Here is a 27,618-nt window from a genome sequence, read left to right as displayed (position 1 = left end):
ATGGCCGGCTTGGCACGTGAAGCCATGCCCAAGAGTTAGACAGATGCGGATCGCGAAAAAAAATTGATGGCGCTCAACTCGTTTGAGCCTTGGATATGCGTAGCGGAAGCTACCAAACGGACTGGCTGCAGACCGTATGGTGTGATAGACGATTCGACGTGTCTTCTCGACGTCTTCCGAACCTCCTTGCGCCATTTGACCGTCTTATTCTTCTCCTCCCTCTTCTCTTTCTTCCAGTTGTCTTCTTCCCTCCCTTTGTCTTTTGGCGTCTTCTGAATCTAGCTCTTTGACCAGCTTCTTCTCTTCCATCTTATCTCTTCCCTTCTTCCTCTTCTCTTTCTTCTTTTTCTTCTGTGGCTCGGAGCAATTAGGTATCATGGTTACGGCACATGCGCAGTAGCGACAGGCGACGTTTACGCGAGGTGCGCCGCTGATTAGAGTGTAGCTTTCGCTACAAAATTCGTGCTGCTTTGCCTCGCTAGGTAGCACAATCCAGCTTAGTTCTGGTAGCTGGATCAAGCATGTGCTCACTTTTCATTGTCTTTATTGTTTAGAGGCACAGAGGTTTTCTTTCTCTTTCTCATCGCTCTGTCTTTTCTTGTTGCTGTTGTTGCGTGCCTTTTTCCGTAAGCTTTTGTCCGGGACTGGACAGCACATAGTGCAAATACGCCGATCGTTTTCATTTCTGGGCTCAAAGTTATATCATATATCCTCTCTTGTTATCCAGAAACAACATTTCGCAGGATACCTATTGAAGACAAGTCCGAGTACCAGCGGCAGAAGAAGCAGATCTTCTGCAAGATTACTATTTGCCAAAGTTAAACCAAAAGAAGTTAAAATTACAATAAATACGCTACTACGTCAGCACCATGTAATGGAATGGTTCTGATTCTTTTCATATTTTTCAGGGCTGAAACCGAAGCGCATTACCTTTATTCGGGCTTTCTATTATTTGGGTATTAACACGTATGGTGCGAGCCCCGCCCGGAAAAGCGCAGTCTCTTACAAAGGAATTAACACTAAAGGCGTCTACGCTGCGTTCAGGGTGAGCTTCAGCGTGAACAGTACGGTTATATTTCAGGCCGAATTGCTCCGCTTGAGTCATTTAGCAAGAAAAGTCGAGCGAGGAAGAGGAGAAACAAAAAGCTGTGAGAAACCAGTCTAGGCAGCCGCCATAACTGCCGTGACGAAATAGTCTGGACAGTAAAGCCGCGCACGCCCTTTCGATCACTAATATATCTCGACGCATACGGTCCGCGTTGGGGCGCACTGCACCTCTATTTTCCCATTTAGCGCGCGCTTCTCCTCCACTGGAGTCTGCTAAAGGCGTAGCATCGATCACTTAAGAAAACGTGTGAAAGAATGCGACGTGTACAATGTCCTTGGGGAGCGCAGCCATGTGGGTGTCCACCCATATAGCAGTTATAGCATCCGGCGTAGTAACAGAGTTCTTTGTCTTAGAAATAGCTTCCTTTTCTTTTAGCTCTGAGCCGTGCACGACTGGCGTTCCTATTTCTTGAATGGTATTGCACAAAGTTGCCTTACTCTTTAATGAAAGCCTGGGACCGGAACGTTCTATGAACGGTTAACGTTTGTGAAGATAATTCTGGCACCGTCGAGTCTTTCATCACGTTCTGCATACATTTTTCTTTGCGTGTGCTTTCGATCGTGTTGCTAGGCTGCATCAAGTCATTAGCAGCGTTTAGAAATGCCTCTCAGCCCTATGGAAACACATATCAGTGCCCTTGAAGTGAATTTTTGCGAAACAAAACAAAACACCGCATAACAAGTTGCTAAATGCTTCAAGAATTAGTGACGTTAATGAAGCAAGCCGTTGATGGAGCACATTACGTTTAAAAGGAAAACTCTTGTTTTTCGCCAAAGTTTTTCTCCTATTGCTAAAGCTCTCCGCTTTTCCTGGTACCACCCGCACTTTTAGCATGCCCAAAGCAAGAGCAAGAAAATAGTGACGAAATGGAAAGATGAATGAATTTAATGAAGACTGTGAGTAAACGGCCGGAATTCCAAGAAATGTGTAGCTCTTGGAAAGAGTAGAACACCTTGATTTTGTTCATAGTGTATACTATCGTTATTTCGCTTAATAGAAGAAGCCAATTTAGAAAGGCTGTAATCTTCATTGTTCTAGTTGTCATATATTAACTTCACTACACTTGCATAAAGGTCAGTACTAAAATTGTATTGCTTGCATGGTGCATTGTATAGTGTAATTTCAATGCTTAAATCTTGAGAATTTATTGTACCCATGTAGTAAATCGACAGTAACTAAATCACGAATACTTAACAGTGCGACGCCATTTACTCAGAACCATTGGCACTCATAACTATCACACGCTGTTATTCTTTACGGGGTTTTGGTGCAATTTTTGCAGCCTTATGGTCTTTGTTGGTGCAGCTTATTATTATAGCTTAATGATGATGCTTATCAAAGAATAATTTTAAGCAGCCGACAAAGAAGCACTTGCGTTAACGCTTAATCACTTGCTCGCATGGGCAAGCGGACAAGAGACTGACCACCGGAAGCTGTGTCGCTGGCACTTTCCGGTAAACAAATAAGGGCTACGTCGGAATAGTTTGGACAAGTTAATAGCCGAGGTGGGCGCTCGCTCCTCCACGCCTAGTTACATGTTTCTGTTTTCTTTTCTCTCACACAAGGCACCTAGTTGCATGTGATTAAATCTGCTTACCGTTAACTACATGGGAGGGTTAGCTGCACGACCTAGCGACTACTTCGAAACCTGGGAGGCGTTTTATGAAGATATATCAACGGACGCCTGGGTAAAGCTTGCGTGTTTACTACTCTGAGAAGTTATGCGCGCTGATTATGCTAATGCATACAAAGCGTCATTGGGAAGTCGGGCTAAAGTATTGCCCTCGCTTCATGACGCGCAGTGTCACGTCCATGGCAAGAGGACTGTTATTAACGCTGTGGTAAAGATAATAACATGCCTCCAACGACGAAGGCTGAGTTTCATGTTATTAGAGAAGGCGTTTGCTAAGTTACTTTCACTAATTAGCATAAGAAGGGGGCTTTCGTGTTCAGGGCAAAGGGAAATCTCCCTTCGAGTGTTCATAGTTGAAAGACACGTTAATGTTTTGCTTCTTGTTAGGTCTAACTTAAAGGAGAGTAAAGGTTACTGTAAGAATCACTAAGTGGATGGTTGAATCGGCACATTTTCAGCGTGATACGATGTCCCCACAATTATTAACAGCCCCTAGCCAGGCAAGCAAGCCATACAGCAAGTAATGCTGTAGCTCCTAACTTATTACTTTTACGTTCACTTATCTATGCTGCACCGGGATTAGCCGTCGCAAACAAGGAAGGTATGGATATTCCCGAAACAAGTTAGAACCTAAAGATACACTTTTTCAAGTTGTGCTCGCTCCAGATTCTGTTGTTGCAGATTGGAATGGCGACTCACTTTGCGCCCTATCTAAACACGACTGATTATGTAACTCGATCGCTACTCCGATAAAAAGTAGAGCTTTGCCCTTGTAATCTTAGGAGCTACGGAATGATGCAGGGAATTTTCTGCAGCGAACACAATAGTTGCTGGGCTGCAGTCAATTTTCAATGAGCAAACTACAGTGTTTATTGATTCGTAGCATTTAAGCCAAGAAGGACTGAGGGTACTTTAATGACCTCTCTACTTTCTTGTTCTCTTTTTTTCCCCTTGACTATAGGCCGTATAGACTCACCGTGAACGCCATGCAGCCTTGCGTAAGGAGCAAATTTCGAAAGCAAAGAATAAAGTTGTTGAAATAACACAAATGTTGGCAGCTGTCGTCGAAAGCGTTGCGAAATATAAAATTGAATTGCAAAACGATGGATGAAAAATATGCATCTAAACAAAACCCTCGAGGTATTCCCGAGGACAGGTTCGCGCGCCTGAAGTTTTTGGCAAGAGAACGGTGGTCGCTGAAAAAATTTATCTTTTTACATAAGAGACGCAAAAGCACAGCGTCACGTAGCAAAAGATGAAGGGATACATAAGCAGCCCTTTTTGTAACATCACTACGGTGCTGAAGACTTGTTGCGTCATTGAAGAGGGTCAAGTGAGCTTTGCCTTTTATGTCAAACTAATGCGCCTTCATATAGAGCACATAACGTGCGAGAGCCTTCAGTGTTCATTCCTTGCATCGGCAGCTATGCGTAAGCTTCGAGCACTGACGGTTCAGCATTGCCTTGGGAAGCGAGCTCCTAACACACCCTTTGCGTTGCAGCTAATATTGAGCGCGATAGTAGACTTTGTTTTCAGCACGGAAAGGCAGCACTTGAAGGAACAAACTTGACAGGACAGTGACAGCGCAGCCTTAATGAGAGATAAGGGAGCACGCTAACGGCGTTAAAAGCAAATCAGGTATGAAAATGATCGAGCACATTAAAAAATGCCGCAATTGCAGTCCAGACCTTGACAACGTCATTGTGCTTCGCAGGCGCAGTACGCAAATAGGAAGAGAAATTATTTCTGTAAACTCTCGTAGCTCGGATGTGAGCAATGCCTAAATTTTCCACTTAAAAAAAAATAAAGTTCATATATCTCGCTCTGCAACAGGACTGTAATTACGCTCTCACATCATAAGACAATGAGATATGAGTTGTCTTGATATGACTGGGAGGGATTTCTTATCTCCAATTCTCGATAAGAGCAGCCACCATTTTTGAACTAGTGGCCTTGAGTTGTTAGCGCTCTGTCTGGTCAACTTCTTTCCAGGTGGTCGAAATTTCCGGAGCCTGCCACTATGACGTATCTCATAGCCTGAGTCGTCTTGGGACGTTTAACACCATAAACCAAACCAAATCTCGTTTCTTCCTGTTCTCTCTTTCTGCGCTAAAAACAAAGTCCAGTAATGCACCAACTAGACTGCAAAATATTCGTCGTACGATTGATATTGCTGCGGGTCGACTCATCGAAGATGAGACAGACGAAGTATGTGTGCGCTTGGCGCGTGCTTGTGTCCCGTTCTGTGTGAGTGTAACAGTGTTTATTTGGTGCGAACGCCTCCTGCCACCCAACATCTTGGTGGAGGTGCCGACGTTACTATCTCCCGCGTCCTGGCTTATGCACTTCAGAGCTTTGCAGCGGTCGCTACACCGGCACTGCCACCATGACTGAACCGGGCGACTCGCGAAAACCCACTGCCCTAAATTCATGGTCATGGCTCATTTCCATGACCCCGACATCCTTTCCGGTGCTTCAAGGGATAATGCCGACAAATGGCTCTCGGTGTGCGAAAGTTTCAGCACCCATAAAGGGTGGGACCTCACCGCAATGCTGGTGAACGTAATTTTCTATTTATCGGGCACAGCAAGGCAATGGTACAACATCCACGAGATTCGGAGTCTCAGTGCTCGCCGGCCTCAACCTAATTTCAAGGCCGAGACGCTCGCGACTTACAACGAAGTCATCGAGCACTACAAGTTAGGACGGCTTAAATATTCACCCCCAGATAGGTCCCTCACGTCCGCAGAGGCAGTCACCTGGCGCCGCCTGCAAGCCAAGAACCACATGTCTCCCAAATGGGGATACCTCAAGCAAACTGGAAATCCGGAGGACCTATTTTGCGAATTCTGTAACGATATAGGAACTCTAAAACATATCCTTTGGGAGTGCAGCCACTCCACTTGCTACAATTTATTCAAGGACGCAGAATGGAGACCGCGCTTCATAGCGAAGACCCGGCGACGCAGGCCAACATTGTCCATCTGGCAACCGAAGCGGCGAACCGCTTCGTCTACTAGCCCCTGCCCCTTAGGGTGACATCGGGCTCCCTGGACGCCTGCGAGCGATACCGGAACTCCGGTGTCACCTCTTCAGGACAATCAAAGTTCACCACCACCACCACCACGACACCCACGAGGACGAATTAACGAGTTGGAAGATCTTTAAAGAAAAGCTTCGCGCTCTCTTCGGACCACCGGATGCTTTGAAGCTCGCAGCCAGAAAACACCTTGAATCGCGTGCGCAGTCTCCAACTGAAAGATATACGTCACCTATATTCATGACGTCCTCGCCTTATGTCACCAGGTCGACACCACCATTTACGGAATCTGCAAAAGTGGGCCACATCTTAAAAGGCATCGCAGACGACGCTTTCCATTTCCTCCTCTCCAAGGGCTCTGATACCGTGGATATCCTCATCAAGGAGTGCCGTCGTTTCGAGCAGGTAAAGAGCCGGCGCATATTTTCATAGTTTCAGCGACTTCCCTACACGACCTCCACATCTTCGTGTATTGCACAACAGCCACCAACTAGCCCACATTCTGTTTCGCTCCTTAGCATCACCGACGCCGCCACCCGAGTCGTTAGCTGCGAAATGGAAGCCAGTGCACCTGCGACCTGCACCACCTCTACCCGCTGCCCCTAGTCACCCCTCGCCCGATGTCTCTCTTATTCAGGTCGTCGTGCGCAGATAACTTGTGAACTTGGACCTCTCACCTCCTGTTTGTTCCGTCGCACATCCCAGCGTCCGGTCACTATGCAGGAATAGACCAACTCGCACACCAGTTCATGTTGTGAATATTTTCCGCCCCCGAGCCCGGCATTTTCGTCGCTACTGAAACCCAGCAGAGTGGCGGACACCTGATAATCGCCCGAACACGCTTCAACTGTTCCTGTGTCGTCCACATTTCCCGGCATTGCCGCAATACCTGGTCTCCGATTCCGCGCATCGAGTTTTTTTACAACTATTGTCCAGAAATGCCGCCCTGTTTTCCGCCCCGACCACAGCCTGACCAGTCAGATTCGGCCAACGATTTTGCCAGCTCCCGACCACGTTGCTCTTCCCGCCCTCCTTCCCCACGAGCCCCTCGTTTTCGATCCCTGCACCCCCCTCGATCCTCGGTTATATGATACTTTCGGTTATATAAGAGTTCAAGACACTTCCCGCCTTGTGGTCATAAATAGAGATCGTTTACTGGTTTTCTCAGGTAAATGTAACTAAGCTTTAAAAAAAAAACAAAAAAAAAAACGGAATGCTCAAGCCTGGCGAAGCCGACTTGGCACTGTTGAGAATCGCCTGGAGTATACTTTTTCAGGACCACAACACAAGGTTTAACTATGTTAAGCCTCAGAGATGGTTTTCGAGGGCGCGTACAACTTCTGAATTGAATGTTTGTTTCTCGAGCCAATAATTCAACAGTTGGGTGTTTAGTACTTACCAATTAAGTTTTGAGAACTAAAATTATTGCAGACCAGCGCACACGTCTTTAAACAGACTTCGTTTCATTGTTTCACCAGGTTAAGACATCGCTTGTTTCTTTAGAAGCTCGGTTACATTTAGCGTATAGGGAATGTGGTGTGCAGTTTTCAGTCAGACCGCTGCGCTTGATTGAGGGTGTTTGGAGCATCCAGCTATATAGTCATGAAAAACGTCGCAAAAGCAAAACTTGCTGCAAAAAAAAAAGAAAAAAAAACATCGAAGGATATTTGGTTTCGTAATTGTCCCGAATACACAACTTGCAACAACGAACAAAGGTCCCGTTAAGGTATACGGTGTCACTTCTGCTGGTAACATACTCTGCGAGGGACTTAATACACACAAACATGACACTGTACGACATCCCCGGTGTTGGTAATCGCATGGCGCTTACCGATCGCACTTCCTCGTTACCTCTCCTTGGCATAGAAACTTAGCCACGACATCGGCTCCCGGAACTGCGCTGTCAGTCGAGGGGCCCTTGAACGCGCTCTACTCCGCATTCGTCAGCGACGTGATGTCGTTATCCGCCCTTGACGTCGCTTAAGTCCGCCGTGCTCGACATTATTTCGTTGGTTTTGCTTTATGCTCGCAAGTGTCTCGCTGACTGAGCGGAGGCGGTTTTATCCGGCAAGGCTAAATCGGAGCGGTTATAGAACGCTGATCACGGGGTCTTTCGTCGTTTAGCGAGAGAGAGGCGACATTTTCGACGCCCTTCTAACCGTCACAAAATTGGCATTTGTAGAGACACAAGTGTCACCTCTGTCGGTCCCTAACGGGTCCTTGTGTTACACTGGTTTTGCTTCGTGGGGAAAGAACGCTAGGCTAGAATGTGGCAAGGACTCGGCACATCGAGGCCGGCTACTCTTAACGGCATTTTTTGTGGCCTTCAAAGCGTAACAGTGTTGAATGTCAGCTACTTACAAAGTTGTACGTAATTGATTACATGTAATCAATTACGTAATTGATCAAGATGTAATTTATTACATGTAATCAATTACATCTTGTGTAATTTTGTAATCAATTGATTACATGTAACATGATTACATGTAATAAATTGATTACATGTAATCAATTACGTAATTGATCAAGATGTAATTCATTACATGTAATCATTGATCGAGATGTAATTGATTACATGTAATCAATTACATCTTGTGTAATTTTGTAATCAATTGATCATATTTTTAAACAGAAGCAGTTTGGATAATTCAAATTCAATAATATGTTTGTCTATTTGATTACCGGTAATAAATTACTCCTTTGCAAATAAATTTGGCTACAGGGGCGAAGCGTCAGTGACAACGTGATAGCGCCAAATTGTTAGACAGCACGATAGTGCGCATGGTTGCCTTAGATAGATTCACAATGTCGACGGGCGATGTCAGACCTCCCTCCATTTTTTTTTTCCCGCAGAATTACCCCGGACTTGCTGTCGTTCAACTCTACGATCCGCGCCTTATGTTTCCGAAGTATACATCTACGGACGATTTTTTTTTTTTCTCTGGTTTTCAACGGCCTTTACGTGAAGCACCTTTTCGCAGCGCCAACAACGAAGCGCGGAGCGTTATAGAGGACGTAGACACTGATATTGAAGTATTGCATAACTATGAGCGGGTGCTTAAGATGTTCGTACGGTGTATCTCCGCCTTTTTACATTGAGCGTGCAATATAGCGGATTATATATTCATGAGGAAACATATTGAAATCAGCGACAACAACATTGGAAAACAACCCCTCTTGAATATTATCAACGTGTAAAAAATTCCAAGCAAGCCGCACTATTTTATGCCAGTTCCAGCGAGCTTGTGTTCAGGCAATAAAATTTGAAGAAATTTCAATGCATACAGCAGTCGATTACTGTTCTATAATCTTCAGCTACCTCTATGGGACTATATTCAATCACGCATAATCAGTTACATTTCAGATAGAGTGATTGTAATCGATTTCTTGTTTTCTGTAACGTGTACAAGACTCACTACTTGGGTTTTCTGTGCCGTGCGCGAAACACACACACACACACACACACACACACACACACACACACACACACACACACACACACACACACACACACACACACACACACACACACACACACACACACACACACACACACACACACACACACACACACACACACACACACACACACACACACACACACGCACACGCGCACGCACGCACGCGCGCACACACGCACACGCACACACACACACACACACACACACACACACACACACACACACACACACACACACACACACACACACACACACACACACACACACACACACACACACACACACACACACAAACGCAAGTGACGGTTGAAAAAAAAACGGGAGAACTTAAGCTTCGCCTTTAAGCATACGACGCTATAGCATTTATGGCTCCAGTCTGTAGCTCTCCCGTGCTTCTTTGTTCGCATACGCGCTGTTCCTTCCCTTAACTTGTACCTCCAATATTTCACGTATGCTTGGCACGCAGTCCTCAGCTATCACATTAGCCAGCTGCCGATGATAAACGGCCAATTACGAGAGAGTCCCGCTTTAACAAAGTCATTAGGATATGCCTGCATAGCACAGGAGTAACGTGCAGTCTTTGTCAAAAGTTTAGAGCCCAGGATCTGCGTCTGAACCATGCCACTTGGCTAATAATTCATTCCCAGGTTTCAAAATTTGCTGAAGGCTAGAATATTCATCGTCCTACCCTCTCCAATAAGGACTTCTAGGATCATTAAAGAAGCCATGATGTGGCTTAAAAGTAAACCCTCCGGGATCTAAACTTCTGACAGAGGCTATACCTGACTCGGGCATCTGAGAGCACTGGAAGGTTGATTCCTACCCTGTCCTCCCACTTCAAGTGATTAGCCGGAGTTGGCAGCTCCTTCCCAATTTGTGAATGCATGTCCTATCGTTACGTCGCACAACCCATCGAAGAACCAGTGCAGAACAGTGGTGGGAAACCTCGCGAGGTTTCATCCTATCCTCACGAAGTTGAGCACAAATCAAACCAGCCATTTTGTCGCCTTATATAGGCGCTGCAGCAACAGAACGATATTAGATACGTTTGTCAATTTGTGTTGGGTTTTATAGCACACAGGTAGCAAACGCAAACTTTGGAAGCCTGTATGATGGGAGGAGCTTTTAAGGTTTGGTTTGGTGGGGGTTTAACGTCCCAAGGCGACTCAGGCTATGAGCGACGCCGTAGTGGAGGCCTCTGGATATTTCGACTACCTGGGGTTCTTTAACGTGCACTGGCATCGCACAACACACGGACGCCACTCCGTTTCGCCTCCATCGAAACGGAGACGCCGAGGCTGGAATTCGATCCCGCTTCCTTGGGCACAGTAGTCGGGCGCCGTAACCACTGCGCAACCCCGGCGGGGCGGGAGGAACTTTAAACGATTACTTTAAAATCTACAATTTACTTGGAAGGTTTGCATCTTTCAGGAACTAGAGCCCTGAAAAAATACAAACGAGTGATTTTTAGCCTATAAGTACGTTTGCCAATATACTGTGCATGTGTAGCCTTGAATGGCGACTAAAAAAATGAGCTACGTTAATAGCTACACAGCATCGGGAACACTGATCTAGCGTTGAACAGAACTGGGGAATGTTTTGAAGCTTCAACCCAACCTCGTGAGGTTTCCCAGATCTGGTGCTCGGACATGTGACCCGACAATTACCATGGCCGAAATTCTTCACAAAGAATGCCGAAGCCGGATTTTCTGGGGAACTAGACATTTGTCGCCGTCGCGTTAGCATAGACACTAGGATATGAAACGAAAGAACTATTGACTTTTTATGGTTATGAGAGAGAGAAGGATAAAATGATATAATGAAAGGAAAGATGGAGAATTTTACCGGTGGTAGCGATGCTGGGGCCTGCTACTGTACGCTGGCGAAGGTGGAAGAGAAGTAAACGACAGGGTCGAATGGAAGATGAAGCCATCAGCTCGGACTTCTTTTAGATAGGTGGGTGAGATGGGAATCTAATCTCCCAGGATAGGCCGTTGGGCGAGGAGTAAGACACGCAATCCTAAGGGCCACGCAGGCAGTTTAGTGCAGCTTGGTTTTAAGCGAGGCTTAATATAGGCAGCTATGTAGGGTAGTATTTCACATAGCTGTATAAATTACGACTGTATATGTGGGATAATGAAGACAAATTAAGGGACAAGTGATTTAGTGGGTAGCGAATAGCGTGTGCATGAATAAAAATCTTCCAAGATGATCCGCAGACGGGAGGCATCAAGTTTATCGTGCCATACTCTTTAAGGCGGGGCTTAAGTGTCCGCAACATCGGAACCCGACCGCGGCGGCTGCGTTTCGATGGAGGCGAAACGAAGAGGCGTCCGTGTGCTGTGCGATGTCAGCGCACGTTAAAGATCCCCAGGTGGTCGAAATTACTCCGTAGCCCTCCACTACGGCTCCTCTTTCTCTCTTTCCACTTTCATTCCCACCTTCCTCCCTTCCCTTACGGCGCGGTTCGGGTGTCCACAGAGCAAGTGTGACAGTTACTGCGCCTTTCCCTTCCTGTGAACCAATTCATTCATTTTTTTGTGTGTGTGACAATAAATTCTAACCATTTATTTCGCCAAGGCTAGTCGCGCAAAAATAGCCATGAGCCCGTTCCCTCTTCAATTAATTAACCAATTTATATATTTATTGTATAGTTCAATTGCCCCTATATTTGGTCATGAGCCCGTTCCCTCTTCAATTAATTAACCAATTTATTTATTTATTGTATAGCTCAATTGCCCCTATATTTGGTTGTTACACAAGGGAAAACACAGTACACAAGATAAATTGAAATTAAAGACATTGGTTTGACAGCAGACTAATCACGCTTTAAGCGTTCCTAATCACACTTTAGCGAGGAGCTTCCCCGCCACACAGGCTTACAGTTTGTTTTGCTTCACGGCATAACACGTCTTCGGTGAGGTGAAGCGGCGATGTGGCGTCGGGAGGAGGCACAAGTTGTTACCAATTTGTGATGATCTAGTTCTTCATTCTGCCGGGGCCTCCTCATCCAAAGACAAGACAATGTCATTAAATACAAAATGAAGAGAGAGAGAGAGAGAGAGAGAGAGAGAGAGAGAGAGAGAGAGAGAGAGAGAGAGGGGGGGGGGAAGGTTGATGAAGTAGAAGGATTGAAAGATTGAAGCATCGTAAGAACAAGCACAGCAGCAGAGAACAGCACAGGTCTGGACTCAGATGATATGCACACCTGGTCATACTGTAAATCGAAACTGGACGATGTGGCTGTGACTTTCCTTCCCGTGTATTTGTAGTACACTCTCTATCCTGCCTAAAGTCTAATTCTTACACGTGGCTGTTATCACGCTGCCCTAGCCGTCTATTCTTATTGCAGGCTTTATGCAAATGCATTACTGTCATATTTAAAAATAAAATTATCTCTCAAAGTGGTTTGAAGCTCACCTGACTACGCATTGTCCATGCATTATTAATGCACGGCGTGTCACGGCCTACGCACATAGAAGCACCGTATTCTGCAGCTTCTGAAAGCAAGGAGCACTGCGGAGCCTAGAGCAATGCAGACCTGAATTTATCAAGCTCTAGGGCTTCTCCATCACGAAGCTTCAGAAAAGGCGTTAAAGTAGAAAGCAAAAACACAGCCACGAGCTATATATACGGAATTTCTTCAAGGGCGCTTTCAGCTCACGCCGGACGACTGCCGAAGAGCCCCGTGTTACACAATTTTCACTTTTGCAAAGACCTGTCAGCGCTGAGATGGTGCTATGATTACGGGCCACAAAGGGCGAGCTGGCTGCTATGCGGTCACGTTTAATAACGGCTGGCTCGGGCCCAGCAAATATATAAAAGCACAAAGGGCCCCTTGAAGCCGCATTAGAGATGGAAAGGAGAGAAATATCAAGAGTGGAAAGGGGAGAAGCGAGGGGGATTGCGTCCAAAACTTGGCTTCAACGCACTATTCAATAAGGATAAAGATCGGGGGACATGTATCCGCTTCGCCTTGAGAAGTGACGCGAGGCGATCAATTATATTTCCTCCGCGAACTCTCTCAGCTGAGCTTTGCAGAGCGTTGCAAAATCCGCTCGCCACCGCGTACCTGTAGACCTCTGCCGTCGCCGGCTTCCGTACCCGCGTCTAGGTGACGCTAAAGAAGAGTGTTCCGTAAAAAAAATAGAGGAGCCTTAGTGTTCCGCTTTGAAGTTCGATCCCGGCGTGACAACACGCATAGAATTATTAATGCGTGGCCGCTTATGATTCTTCCTCGAGTATGCGTGGGTTAATTGCCAGAATATCTCGGCGCCGCGAATATATTTACCTTTTGTGTTGATTTACTTTTATTCTAATCGCTATCTGCTAATGTTGAGCCAGTTTACACCCGGCGGTCTCAAGAGATAATTAAAATTCGAAATGCTTGGAACAAGGTCGAATTAAAGTTACGCAAGAGCATGTACCGAATTCTAGCCGGTGCACATATTTTCGCTCCAGGCGATGCAGGCATTTCTGGGATGTTGTGATACGATTTCCTTTTTTTTTCACTCTCTCACTGAAATCCTGTTCTTAAGAAATGGGAGCTCTAGAGAGGCTGTGGCTGTGACGATTTAATGTGTCTTTTCAGCCACCAATGTGATGTCCGTAAATGGCCTTTAGGGTACGTGAATGAAAAAAGCACTCACGTGCAGTCGTCACAGCCAAGCAGAAATATTGCTAGTGGTTCTTTGGTTGCCATAGCAACTGTGACGCCAGCCGTTGTACAGCCAACGAAGTGGCGAGCGGGACGACGGCATGCACAACGGACACCCATGCTGTAGGGTCGTCTGTCTTCTCGTCAAGTTAGAGACCAGCTTGGGATACGCATTCCCGCGGCCAATTTCGGCACGCGGGGATAATGAGTAACTGACCGCTTTCGTTGACTAGAGTCAGCTTCTGGAATGGCAGAGAGAACAAAAGCCATGCCTACAGTATCTCCCAGGCACAAATCAACGAAGTAATTACATGCAGGACTACAATAGTTTCATTCAGTCAATCAAATATTGAATCAACCAATTAATCAGCCTTTTATTTTCTCTAAATTAGGGAAGGAGAGAGGGCTAAAAGCTCGCAAGCTTGACAGAAGTCCTACCCCCTTTTTTCACATTGGCATTGCATCAGACAAGCGGCATCTTTCATCGCAAAAATTTGGGGCAATAAATACCGCGCTATACATAGCAAAAAAGAAGATAACACACTGTGGAAAAAGGGACAAAAAGTACCAATACAAAAATACATCCAATGTCATCACATGAATTTCAGAAAAGCTTTCATTTAATAACAATATTTGAATTCTGGAAAGGGTCAAGCATTTCTTTGTTGAACTTATTTAATAGCATAGGCAGCCTATAAGAGATGGAATGTTCTGAGTAATACGGTCCAGGTGTCGGAACTAACCACATTTCTTTATTTCTGGTTTGTGGAATACGAGTGTTTTTCGAAAGTTTTGCCAGATTACCAACATATTTTTCATTGCTCCACGAAGCACTTTTGAAGCTCATTTAAAAGTCTCTAATCGTGTAAAGCGAAGACTGGTAGGATTGCGTATCTTAAAAATAGGTCACGTATTGGCAAACAATAAGTGAAACCGGCAATGCATCTCACAGCTCTTTTTTGACGATAACATCGTCAAGAACTAGGGACTAAATATTTTTAGTCAAGAAAACGTTGTCAGACAAGAGTCAAGCATTGCAAACTAATTGCTTTTAATACCAAAAACTAGAGGGCTGTTAGCTATATTATGAGCCCTCCACGGATCTTCTTTCATTTGTACATACCATGATCTTCTTCCTCTTGTACATACCATCATCATCGGCCCGCGGCGCCGGCTTCGGCTCGCGCTTGGGTTTTGTCCATCGGAATAAAGGCCAGACACGGCATCCCTTGCCTTGCCGTCTCGACCTGGCCTTCTTCCACAATATAAATACTAATTTCTATATTTATGCCGCTTAGTACCGCTCCCCCCCTTCAATTTTTTTCTCTTTCTGTAATGCACAATTTTCTGTTTACCAATCTCCTATTTTAGTATATTCTTACGCCTGCTGTGAGTTGAGTGGTGCGGACTGGGCAACATTTTTCTCATTCCTTTTTCACCTGTGGTAGTTGCAAACGAAATGGCCGCACATGATTGGTCGGGGTGTTTAGTGACGTCACAAGGTAGCACGGCCTGCATGGCCGACGCTTAAATGAGTGGTCAAAATTGCGCATAAAATTATAACAAAATTTTTTGTAAGAAGCAATAGCTTAGAAAGTGACATTACAGGGCAAATTTAAATACCCGACGCATAATTAATACCCGAGAAATAATATGAAATAAATTATTTCTTAATTTCCAGAGTAGATAAAGCCATCATTTGGGATTTGGGCCCTCTGAGAGCCGGACTTGCTTACAGGAGCTGCAGAAGGCATTGCGAAAAAGCATTGCGAAAGAGCCCGTGCCTACGTGTGACCTGGCCAGTTTTATACAGTACAAACCCGAGCTCATTAAGACAGGTTATAGTGCCACCGGCCCGGGGCGTGGTATTCTTGGGAACTGCCCACAACAAAATGCGTAATTGGAACACCACCTCAGACCTTCCTGTGATTGAGGTCATCTCTTCCTGTGGCTTACCGAGTCGGTGGCCAGCGCTCCCTTTCTTCCGCTAACAAAGAGAACAGGCGCTCTCACTCTTTCCGCTGTCATCGCATTTGTTTTTGCTATAAACTGATTCCCTGCATCAGTTCGATACTTTGGCACTTCGAAACCGTCAAGCGCTTGCACAGCACACATTATTGTGGCTCGCCACAGGGATGCGCATTCTACGTTGTCTTATATTAAAAAAAAAAAAAAAAAGACAATAAGCCTATAAGGGAGTGAAAAGGGAGCATCATGTCCTCCAGTACACTCCCTATCATAAACAGGGTACGCTGTCCAAGGCTTGGCTTATATTTTCATCACCAGGAATGTGCACTAGCTATTGTCGGCAAACGATACAGAAGCTCTCGCTGTTACAGGTATTTTACCCCAGATTTCGATCTCCTCTAAATGATAACCTCAAGGTATCTAGTGCCGAGGTAAAATGTCTTTTGCGATTGCTAATTACATCAACTTTACATCAACTTAACGCTATTTGTGGCGGGAATATGCATCTGTTGCCAATAGTATAGAAATCTGTAGATTTAGTGCGCAAACAACTACCCCGAGATTTAAGAACAACGTGGCCCTGCGTCTATAGGGAGTGCGCTAAAGGACGTGTTACTCTATTTTTACCCATTTATAGGGGTGTTAGTACTCATAGTGTAGCGCAAATAACTACAGCACGTGACAAAAAATGAAAACCAAGTGACAGGAAACAATAATATAACTAATTTTCTTGTTAAAACCTTAAAAGATGTAAGATAAAACCGGTAAGAGACGGTGGCACTAAAAACGATTCACCCCTGATAAGCGTACGTACCAGGCGATGTGCATGCCGAATTTTGTTTCATGTTTCCCAACGTTGACATTTTTTTATACTTGACAAATGGCGACATTTCTTTCCTGGGACATTTTCTTTCTTTTTTTTTCTGTGGCCGTTTGCTCCGAGAGCACTTCCGCCGGAACTCCCTTTCATGATGTGGAACACTTAAATAATTTCCCTTGTAGACTCATATTACGTGTTTCGCCAAATATAACTTTTATCGAAAAGGGGCAGCATTTACAGTTCCTGCAATGTTTCGGCAAATTTTCGAGTATGGTTGTGGTTAAGAAATTCCATCGTTCAAATATGCAGACACTCAGATTACGGCCAGTCTTCCCTGCATAACACACACACACACACACACACACACACACACACACACACACACACACACACACACACACACACACACACACACACACACACACACACACACACACACACACACACACACACACACACACACACACACACACACACACACACACACACACACACACACACACACACACACACACACACACACACACACACACACACACACACACACACACACACACATATATATATATGTGTATATATATATGTGTATATATATATATATATTGTCTACCGACGACCGAAAAACATCCGCAACATCCTAGTCCACTCAAAAATAGGTAATAACCCGCGGTTGGGGTGCCGGCCTTGCGGAAAGAGTAGATGCCAGGTGTGCAGCCACATGCAGACATCAAGCTGCGCAACAAGCACAGCGTCAAGTTTTAAGTGGAGAATAGATGGTAACTTTGATTGCGATGCCTCAAACGTTATATATCTCCTAGAATGCGGTGTATGCTGCATGCAGTATATTGGCCAGACAGCTACCCCTCTTCGAATGCGGTTTAATAATCACCGAGCTCATGTCCGCTCTCTGCCCAACCTTCCTTTTTCAAAACATATCAACCAGAAACAGCACTCATTCGACTCAGTCAAACTAACAGTTCTTCAGGGGGGATTCAATAATACACGGGAGCGGGAGCAGCGTGAGTCATACTTTATTTATAAGTTTAGGACAATTAATACTGGGATAAATGAAAACATTGGGGCAATGTCGTCCTTACGAGCCCTGCAAGCTTAATGCTATACATATATATCAACCATTATCCCTTTACAGTTTTTCCTCGGTTTCTTTTTTTTTTTTTTTTTTTCCTTTTTTTTTTCCTCGCTTCTTTGATACCCTCCACATCCCACTTCTCGTAAAAACCTTCTGCATGCTTGGCTCTCACATCTTTTAGCGGAAACCTCAAAGTATCTCACCATTCTACTCACTTCTTTTTTTTTTTTTTATTATTCTTTCTTTGAGGTTCATCCCCCGTCGCAAGTTGCTCGAACTTTACTCGCCGCTGTCAGGTTATTCTATCCAGCAGTGTCCACCTGGTTTTTTCATCACGCTGGGCGCTCCCAGTGAGAACAAGAAAAATAATTTTCTCACCACCTGCAGCAAACACGTTCCCCCACCTGTTTTCTTCCTTTGCTGAGCCCTCACATCTGTTAGCGAAAACCTCAAAGTATTTCACCATTCTACTGTCCCACATATTTACTTACTTTTTTTTTTTTTTATTCTTTCTTTGCGGTTCATCTCCCGTCGCAAGTTGCTCGAACTTTACTCGCCGCTGTCAGGTTCTTCTAACCAGCAGTGTCCACCTGGTTTTCTCATCACGCTGGGCGCTCCCATCTTTTAGTGAGAACAAGAAGAATAATTTTCTCACCACCTGCAGCAGACACCTTCCCCCACCTGTTTTCGTCTTTTTTTTTTTTTTTTTCCCTTCCAAGGTTGTTCCGCGGTTGCCTGTATTGTGTCTTGTACTGTATACAGATGACTCGCGGCGCCCTGTGCCTTGGGTTGATGGCCCATTGGGCCTAGCCTGCTCTCCGCAGCTGTGTGTGTATGGTGTGTTGTGCGTGTCCAGCTGACTCACCTGTGTGTGCCCATATTGTTTGTATCACCTCTGGCCAACCCTATAAGAAGACAAACAAGAATCATGTACCATCAGTCTTGAGAAAGGCAGGGCTCCTGCCGAAACGTCGACTACAAATAAACTTGGAAACAGTATGAAGCAATTTTTCACTTTTATATATATTTATATATATATATATATATATATATATATATATATATATATATATATATATATATATATATATATATATATATATATATATATATATATATATATGTGTGTGTGTGTGTGTGTGTGTGTGTGTGTGTGTGTGTGTGTGTGTGTGTGTGTGTGTGTGTTATATATATATATATATATATATATATATATATATATATATATATATATATATATATATATATGTGTGTGTGTGTGTGTGTGTGTGAGTGTGTGTGTGTGTGTATATATATACATATATATGTATTTATTTTTTTTTTTTCACAAGACAGGCAGCTTGTAAGTTGCCTTCGTTCTGCACTGCGCAAATCGAGATTTGCGGTTAACGTAGCAATGATGCTTAATTTTAATGCTTCTGCTTTTCTTGGAATCGAAGCATAAACCCAAATAATTTCGTTGGTGCTGACATTAATATGCCCATCTCGTACCGATTACCACGAGGAGAAATTGGTACGATTCGTGCTAATCGGTGCGATTCCGTAAAAATCCTGTTGTGAGAAAGCGCTCGTGTCTATCCCTGCCTTTTTTTTTCTCCTGGTCTTATTTGTGCTGCATTGCCAAATTATTGCTGGGGGCGGCAGCAAGTTAGGTGGGCGGATGAGGTTAAGAAGTTCGCAGGGGCCAAGTGGATGCAGCTAGCACAGAACAGGGTTAATTGGAGAAATATGGGAGAGGCCTTCGCCCTGCAGTGGGTATAGTCAAGCTGATGATGATGATGATTATGATGATGCCAAATTATGAATGTATGTAGCAACTCGCCCACTTTCGCAGTCTTGTGCGACAATATGAGGCGTGCTTGCCTCAGTGCTCTGTTTATCTTAAACTTCCGACATCGCGTGAACAGGCGTCAACGCGGCGGCCGCGTTGACGCCTGACGGCTGTGTTGAACATGACGGCTGTGTTTCTGGCGGTTCGCGATGCCCCACTCGCGGGGCTCACCTTTTCGTCTTACTTTGTAAAAGGGGGAGCGAAAAGTTTATCCTGTACATTGGAAAATGATTGCGGATATAAGGCGTGTTTGAATCAGCTTTCTACTTAAACCGCGTTAACGCTTGTTCACGCCCCGTCAGATTCGCCTTGAGGCTGCCCTTTTTGTACCTCACAGTGCGCCACCCGCGACGCTTATCTCCCCGTCCTTTCGCTGAAAACGTAGGCGCGAAAAGTGGACCCTGCGCGATGATGTGAAGAAGAGCGACGATATAAGGCGTGTTTGACTCAGATCTATTCAGGAATGCTCGGTTATTTTTATTTTTGCGTTACTCCTTTGTTTTACTTCGGCAGTCTTCGGATTCGCCCACAGCGTTTTTTCTTCTTCTCGATCGAGATGGCCTTCGGTTATCGGCTAATCGGCTGTGGAAGCACGTGTGGGATGGGGAGGGAGGACTCCAGTGAAGCGAGCGAAGTCAGCGGTGAGTGAGTGAGAGGGGGAGCAAAAATGAGAAGAAGGAGGGGACAGCTAGCAAGGGCACGTGGTTAACGGGCACGCGCTGGCACAAGAACCACCGTCACCCGCCCGCTCTTTTTTTTTTTGTTCCCCCATTCAGCTTTTTATCCCTATCTAGCCTCTTTAAATTTGTTTTTTGCCCTTCGTCTCGACTGAGCGATGCTCGGAGCAAACCAGTTCCTCATCTCCAGATCTTCCCAAATGGTCGCGAAGTGGCCACGCCGCTCTTGAAGGGTGGCCATGCCATGCAGTTGAGCGATTTTCTTCGGGGTCGCGAGCCTTTCCGGGCTTTTCTGCACTCTGATATCGTCGTATTTCTTTCTTTATTATTTCTTCCTTTCCTTGACCCCTGAGCCTTGTGTTATTGGCTTAGCCGGTCTGCTGTAGTACACCTGTCGCGTTGAATTATTGTCATTACAGAAGCGCGCTTTGGGGAGCAGATAAACGTCCTGGCGGGTCGAAGGTGGCCGCCGGTGAGCGCAATTGCTTGGAACGGAGAAGATATAGGAGGAAAGAAATTAGCTAGCAAGAGCAAAGAAACAGCGGGAAAGAGCTGTAGCATATCGTATTCGCGCAGTTCATTGCAAGAGACTGACTGATATCGGCAATTCAAAGGCAGTGGAGAGCATTGATATATTCGATCGAGCGAGAACAGCCATGATTATTGCCTAGTTATCAATAAAATTCTGCGTCTTTCTTTTTTAAAGCTCATTTCAAGCCTGAGTGTTCTTGCAAGAGATTGAAAAACGAGCATTTCGTTACATTATGCCCCCTCGCCCAACGGTCCGCATAGTAACAGCACAGAGTGCAGCGCAATATCAGCTGGCGAAGAGGTATTGGGACAAGTCTCGCATATATGGCTGCAGGGTACGCGTTGGTGTGAATAACTGGTGAGGGGGACTTTCTTAAATGAGCAGTGCGGAAAAATTAAACTTTCCCTTTTCGGCGCGGTGAGCGCGTTCTGGTCGAAGAGACCACCCTCACCGAAAAGAGTGCTCTTGAACACTAGAAAATACTATGACCGGCTGCTTTGCGATCATTTGAAGATCTTCTGTCGCCCGAATAATTTATTTAGGTGTATTGCGATATTTTCACCCGAGAGTAAAAGCTAAAAAAACCCTGCTCGATGGGGCACTATAGAGCTGATGTTAGAGCGGGGGAGCTGTATTTAATGGAAATGTGAAATAAACTTTCTATTTTAAAGAATATATGCAGTGGTATTTTTTTTTTTTTTTTGTAAACAGCAACGAACCTCTGTACGCAATACTGGCAGCCTTTTAGAAATGCTCGATTATTATGAGGATTTGTGATTATTCTTGTGTCTTTGGCACACAGAGGGCAAGGCGAAGAAATTCGAGTAGAACGAAAAGCTAAATGAACAAGGGTTGAATAGAAGCCTCAGTCCGCGTGCACTTCGAGAGGTGGAATGTTCTTTCCTTTTTTTTTTTTTTGTAAGCCTTTGTTTGAGCAACGCGAGATTTGCTGCAGTTGTGTCGAAAATTGTTGAAAGATGCCAGGAAGCACCGGTTAGCAGAGATATATATATATATTTTAATGATAGCAGGAGATGTCGGCCTGGTGGTGAGCTTGGTATGCTGCTCCTGATGAGAATGACAAAGAAGTAAAGAAAGGGAAAATAAATGACAGGGATGAAAAAGAACTCTGTCTCACACACTTTCACACACACATACGCACATACAGATGAGTTTCAAATGATATCTAACAATGCAGTATCCTTAAAAAGAGTTAAGAGGTTTGTGGCTGGTTTGGGGAGTTTCTCAGAAAACGACAGAGCAAGCGGAACCGTGCCTGACTTGACAAGTTTTCATCTCACGGTTCCACACAACGAACATTTCAGTGATCACTTTCAGCTGACCTTAGCGCTGATTGATTGATTGATTTGATTGATTTATAGGAAGGAAAATGCACGGTAACTGTCTCACTTGTTTCCTGTGGAAACCTCAACCGCGCCGTAAGGGAAGGGAGGAAGGTGGGAGTGAATGTGGAAAGAAAGAAAAAGGAGCCGTAGTGGAGGGCTACGGAGTAATTTCGACCACCTGGGGATCTTTAACGTGCGCTGACATCGCACAGCACACGATCAAAAGACTCAGCCGCCTTGTAGGCATCCGATCGCGCTCTCTCTTAATTTAAGTAACAAACGATGTTCCTCAGAAAACAGTGTAGCGGTTGGGGATGGGGACGAATACGGAAGTGAACGCGTGTGCTGTCTGCCTCTCATACCTGCCTTTGCGTGTATAGGTGCTTCAAGGCGAGAATTATAAAGCACGAGCTCACCCAAATGGGTACCCTGATCTCCTTGTACGCATTTTTAACCGCCTCGACAAAAAACAAAAAAAAAAAAAAAAAGAGATCGAATTTTAACAAGCTAAATTAAAGCCTCCGCAGCGCCCTCTATATAGGCTGCGTGTACACACCGGAGCCTTCTTCGCCCTTGGGGACACCGGATGGTATTTTGTCTTCCCGTCTCCAGGTGGTGCGATTAGCGGCTAACAAACAAAACCTCAAGACACGGCCAGTTCTTGTATCCAGCCGCCGCCTCACACGGCAGGCATAGCCGAGATGATTAAACGTCGCACGGCGCCGCCGCATCTTTAATCTGCAGCGACACTGCGTAACTACTGCTGTGCCCACGAGAGCCGATCTAATTGTCCCAACCGGGGGCGGTGTGGGGGTTAAGGAGGGGGGGGAGTGAGGGTTATGCTACGTCACACTGGCCCCTGTGCTTCGCGCGGTGATCGAGGAATGTCAAAGGCGGTCCACTTTAATGCCGAAGCTAATTGCCACCCCGCTCGCTGCCTCTTTGCTAGTCCCGCCAACCGGCTCGAACCTAAGGCGACAGATTGTCGCCATGTGGCCATTGCGGTGGCCTCTTACACCGCCGGCTGTCGCGTTCCGCAACGCGGTATGGTTGATTTTCTATTGGCGGTGGAGCGCGGCACTTTGTGACGCGCAATCCACTTTGTGTAACCACCTTTACCTCTGCGGAAATGTTAAATTCGCTTAATAGCAGCTCCGTCTTGAAACTGTAACACATTTGATAGATTTGAACGATAAATAAAGAAGTAATCAGCAAAACAAGTCCATTTTATGCTAAAAAAGTCATTTCTCTATTTCAACACAATATGGCTGAAAGTATACCTACTGTCCATACAATGTGAAAAAAAAAAAAAAATGTGGGACTCTGGGTGGTAAGGTCCACAATAAAATGTAAAGTTTTGAGAGTTAGATTGCGCGAATAACATCAGTTAAGCTTCTTAGACCAAAGAAAAGGAAGTGGAGAAACCGGAAAAACGTGGCCAGAGTCTTTTAATGCTGATAGTAAACATTCCTGGCATTTTATTTAAAAGTACTCGTGAGCAATGGCAGGGGCAGCAGGAAACCTCAACAACCCTTCGCGCTGGGCTATTCTAAACACTTAAGGTGCGTCTCTGTTTAAACGACCGGCTTCATCACGTGCGTAGTGTTACGTGTAGTGTGTTCTGCAAACAGTTATATGATACACTAAAACGCATATTTTTTTCTTCATAACGTAAAATAGTTTTATATCTTTCCTTTTTTCTTCGAGCTTTTTCATTCAGCAGCAGTAGCAATGGAAAGAGCCAGTTGGGATGAAGTTCAAGGAGGCGCTGAAATGGTATAAAGCAAGCTCCGCTTACTAGAACAGTTTGTTTATAAGAGAACTTCATTTATAAGAAAACAATCAGCGGCTTTCTTTACTTTCCAGGAAAGGGTGCCGTTTACAGGGATACAATTTCTCGGTGAAGAACTTGGATAATGTGGCTGTGGAGAAATTATCGCCGGCGATCGGTGCTCCGTGGTAATTTGTGTGTAATCCGACGCTAGCATTTTTTTAAACGACTTTCCATCCACGAGACAACTTTTCTGTTCATTAAAAATGCAGTCTCGATATTTATTAAAGCAAGGTGCCGTGGAAATAATTAAGAAGCCTTGAAAAGAACGCCGCTGTTTGCGTTGTGCAACGAGTGGCCAGCCTTTGGTGTGGCGCCAATTTTCAGCGTGAATCTATTGCCGCTGCCGAAGAAGTACTGTGTGTCGCCCAAGCGACCAATCTCGGCGATATTTTAATTAGCCGAGGAACCGATGCCCATCTCTGCGGGCAGTATGTTCGGCGACGTAATTTCGTACCGGTCATCTCGGACCCTTCGGATGTATGTAGAGAGCCTGGAAAATCAAACAAAAATTTCGGCCCAGCCGCGAATAACCTGGGCGGGGCAGGAGGACTACAACACTGTGGCGGCAAAGGCGATCATTTCACTGAGAGCGCAGCTTTTATAAGCCAGAAAGAGAAGAAAAAATAGAGGTACTTAAGCTTCGCCTTAGAGGTACCGAGCAGTATATTGGCCAGTGGCGCTATGGGTGCTCTCGCGTTGAGAAATTACGCAGGTGCACATTTCGCATTGGGAAAAGAGCTTCAAACTGAGGACTCGGGTGCGTTATCCATCTTGGCAAAGACTATAGCTTCTCTAAAAATAGAGGAGGCATTGTAACGGCGTACCAGGTCTCAATGGAATTGTGGCCGATGGTGGCGCCACATTTTTTCGACACGTTTTGCGCAAAACTTATGCATGCTCTTTCGGTCGAAAAGCTGTCGCCGTATGCCCTGGTTTGGGGAAGGGTGTTGTCGGGGGTTGACGTAAGTGTTAGGAGTGCGGCAGGAAAAACGGAAGTCTGTAGTTTATCAGTAAGTACACGTTCAGCACAGATAAGGTTGCTATACAACCTGACGCCGACTCCCAGGGTTGTAAGATTCTCAAGTATTGCTGAATGTGTAACATTATCAAATGCTTTGGTAAGATCGATCCACATAGGATGGCTTTGGTGTCATAGATTTGACGGTCGAGAATGTTATGTTTTAGCTGTAAGAAGACATCCTGTGTAGAAAGGACAGGACTAAATCTAAACATGCACGTGGGCATGAGATTTTTGCCTTCTAGATATTGACAAATTCTGGTCTGGAGTACATGCTCCATTAGTTTGCCGACCGAAGAGGTGAGAGAGGTAGGCCTAAGGTCTTAAATTAGCAGAGGTTTCCCAGGTTTCGGTATAAACACAACTTTCGCCTCTTTCCATTGAGGCGGGAGGGTTCCCCGTTGCCAGCACTCGTTAAAGTATTGGGTAAGGGCGGCAGTAGATTTGCAATCGAGATTCCGAAGTATACTTACAATGTACTCCACCTGGACTGGGGGCTGAAGATGTGTTAAGCCTCAGCCTGCACCTCTGATACCGTGATGGGTTGATCGAGGAAGTCGTAAGAGGTCCTGATTAGTCGGGGTGTGTTATAAAAGGGTATTTGAGGAAGTAATTATCTCGTAGTTCTTAGAGAAGTTCCAGTGGAGATCTATCGCAAATATGTATTAGTCTAGTGAGGTCTCGTTGGGTAGTCCTAGTCTTACTAGAGTCTATTAAGTGCCTAAAAAGGTTCCAAGTCTGAGTTACAATCATATTTCCATCTAACTTGTTGCATAGCGATTCCCGATTCTGTCGTGAAAAAGTCGTTGCATGCGTCTCTATCTCTCTGCCAAGACGGGAGAAGCGGCCTCTAAGTGTCCGGTTCCAACGCTGCCGTTTCCAGCGTCGTTCTAGGCCGCCTTTAGCCTCCCATAAATGTAGAAGGCGAGAGTCAACCGTGTCGCTTGGGCAGCCATCTGGTAGGGGACAAGTTACTGATTGGTTATCGCTTTGTATAGTTGTTTGGACCATTCGGTGATGTCATTAATGGTGGCGTAGGCGCGGGCTGCTCTACGCGTTAGGAAAGAATCCCATTTCGTGAAAGTTGAACCTCTGGGATGCCTACAGGGCAGCTGAATGTTTAGAAGAATTTCTATGATGAAATGATCACTTCATAGATTCTCTTGTGTATCGCACCAAGACGCGTGAGGGAGAGGATGTGCGAAAATAAGGTCTGGTGTAGTATCTCTATAGACACTGGTTCCTGTGCGGGTAGGAAAGGTAGGGTCGGTGAGAAGGGAGAGACTGGTTTGTTGCGCAGCTAACCACACGCGACGTCCTTTCGGTGTGTCATTCGGGCAACCCTACGCTGTATGTGCAGCGTTAAAATCTCCATTAATGAGTAATGGAGACTTGTTAGCTGCGCGCTTCGCAGATGTAAGTAGCCATTCATAGTTGTTTTTGTGGCACTTATGATGACTGTAAACATTTAAGATAACACTTTTCGCTCGAGTATGCTGTGGCACAAGTTCACTTAGAAGATTATCAATGTCTGGAAACGCTAGGGAATGTGAGATGGTGGGAAGAGCGCGACTAACTAAAAAGGCTACTCGAGAGGAAGTAGGAGATGCAGGCAAAAGAGGTGTATAGCCGGGGAGGGTGAGTCGGTTGGAGGGTACATGTAGAGCAAGGATGTCAAGTCTCGTCGCACATGGACAGCAGTTGATGGACCACATGACGCTTCTGGCCAACGCCACGGCAGCTCCACTGCCAAACAATAAGATTGTGGTTTCTGTATGTCATCATGAGAACATATCGGAGGGGTGGTCGAAACGGAGGGTTGGAATTCATGAGCTATAAGCAGGGAGAGGATTTTCCTTTCCTCCTGCTGCATTGGGTTTCTTGCGTTGCGTATTGAGCCGGAACTTAACATCTATATATAGCGGTCAAAGAATTCTTGCGTTTCTAATATGTGATTAAGAATATCGTTGTCTTGCGTTATGCTGATTACCGCATCTTTGAGTCTTGCATATTGCTGATTGATGAGAGTTATAGCTTCCTGCAATTTTGCCTCAACTCGAGCAGCAAACGACTCAAGTATTGTTGGCAAGCCGTCTAATGAGTTAGGGGTGGAGGGAGGGGTCGTTATACACGGAGTAGTGTTTGTAGGGGTAATCAGGAGTGGAATTAGCGTTTGAGTTTTTGGACAAGTTATCGGCGATGGATAACCTAGGTGGGGAAGACTGAGATGCAGTAGTTGTGGGGGAAGGAGGAACTGGAGATCCAGTGGCAATAGCACTTATCTGGGCTTACGTTATGGCGATGTGTTGACGAAGGGGCGCTGTAGCTTCCGCTTTTGCCGCCGCTGCCTCCTCCTGAGATTTCGCAAGGGCGTATTGTAGACTGGTAGTCGCTGTCGTGGATGCTTGCTTGGATGAAGAGGCAGAAGAGTTCCAGGCTTGCTTTAGTGGCACTGTCCAGACCTGCTTATTTCATAACTGGTTCAAAGGAATGGAAAGGCACAGTATGTGTCACACACAAGTGTTTCTGTGAACACCTGAGTCGCGCTGTAAGGGAAGGAAGGAAGGTGGGAGTGAAAGTGGAGTTGATTACGAGGGACAACG

This window comes from Amblyomma maculatum, chromosome 8 (genome assembly GCF_055883805.1).
Source record: "Amblyomma maculatum isolate TAMU_Amacu chromosome 8, ASM5588380v1, whole genome shotgun sequence".
Classification (NCBI taxonomy): domain Eukaryota; kingdom Metazoa; phylum Arthropoda; class Arachnida; order Ixodida; family Ixodidae; genus Amblyomma; species Amblyomma maculatum.
This window is presented reverse-complemented; position numbering follows the sequence as displayed.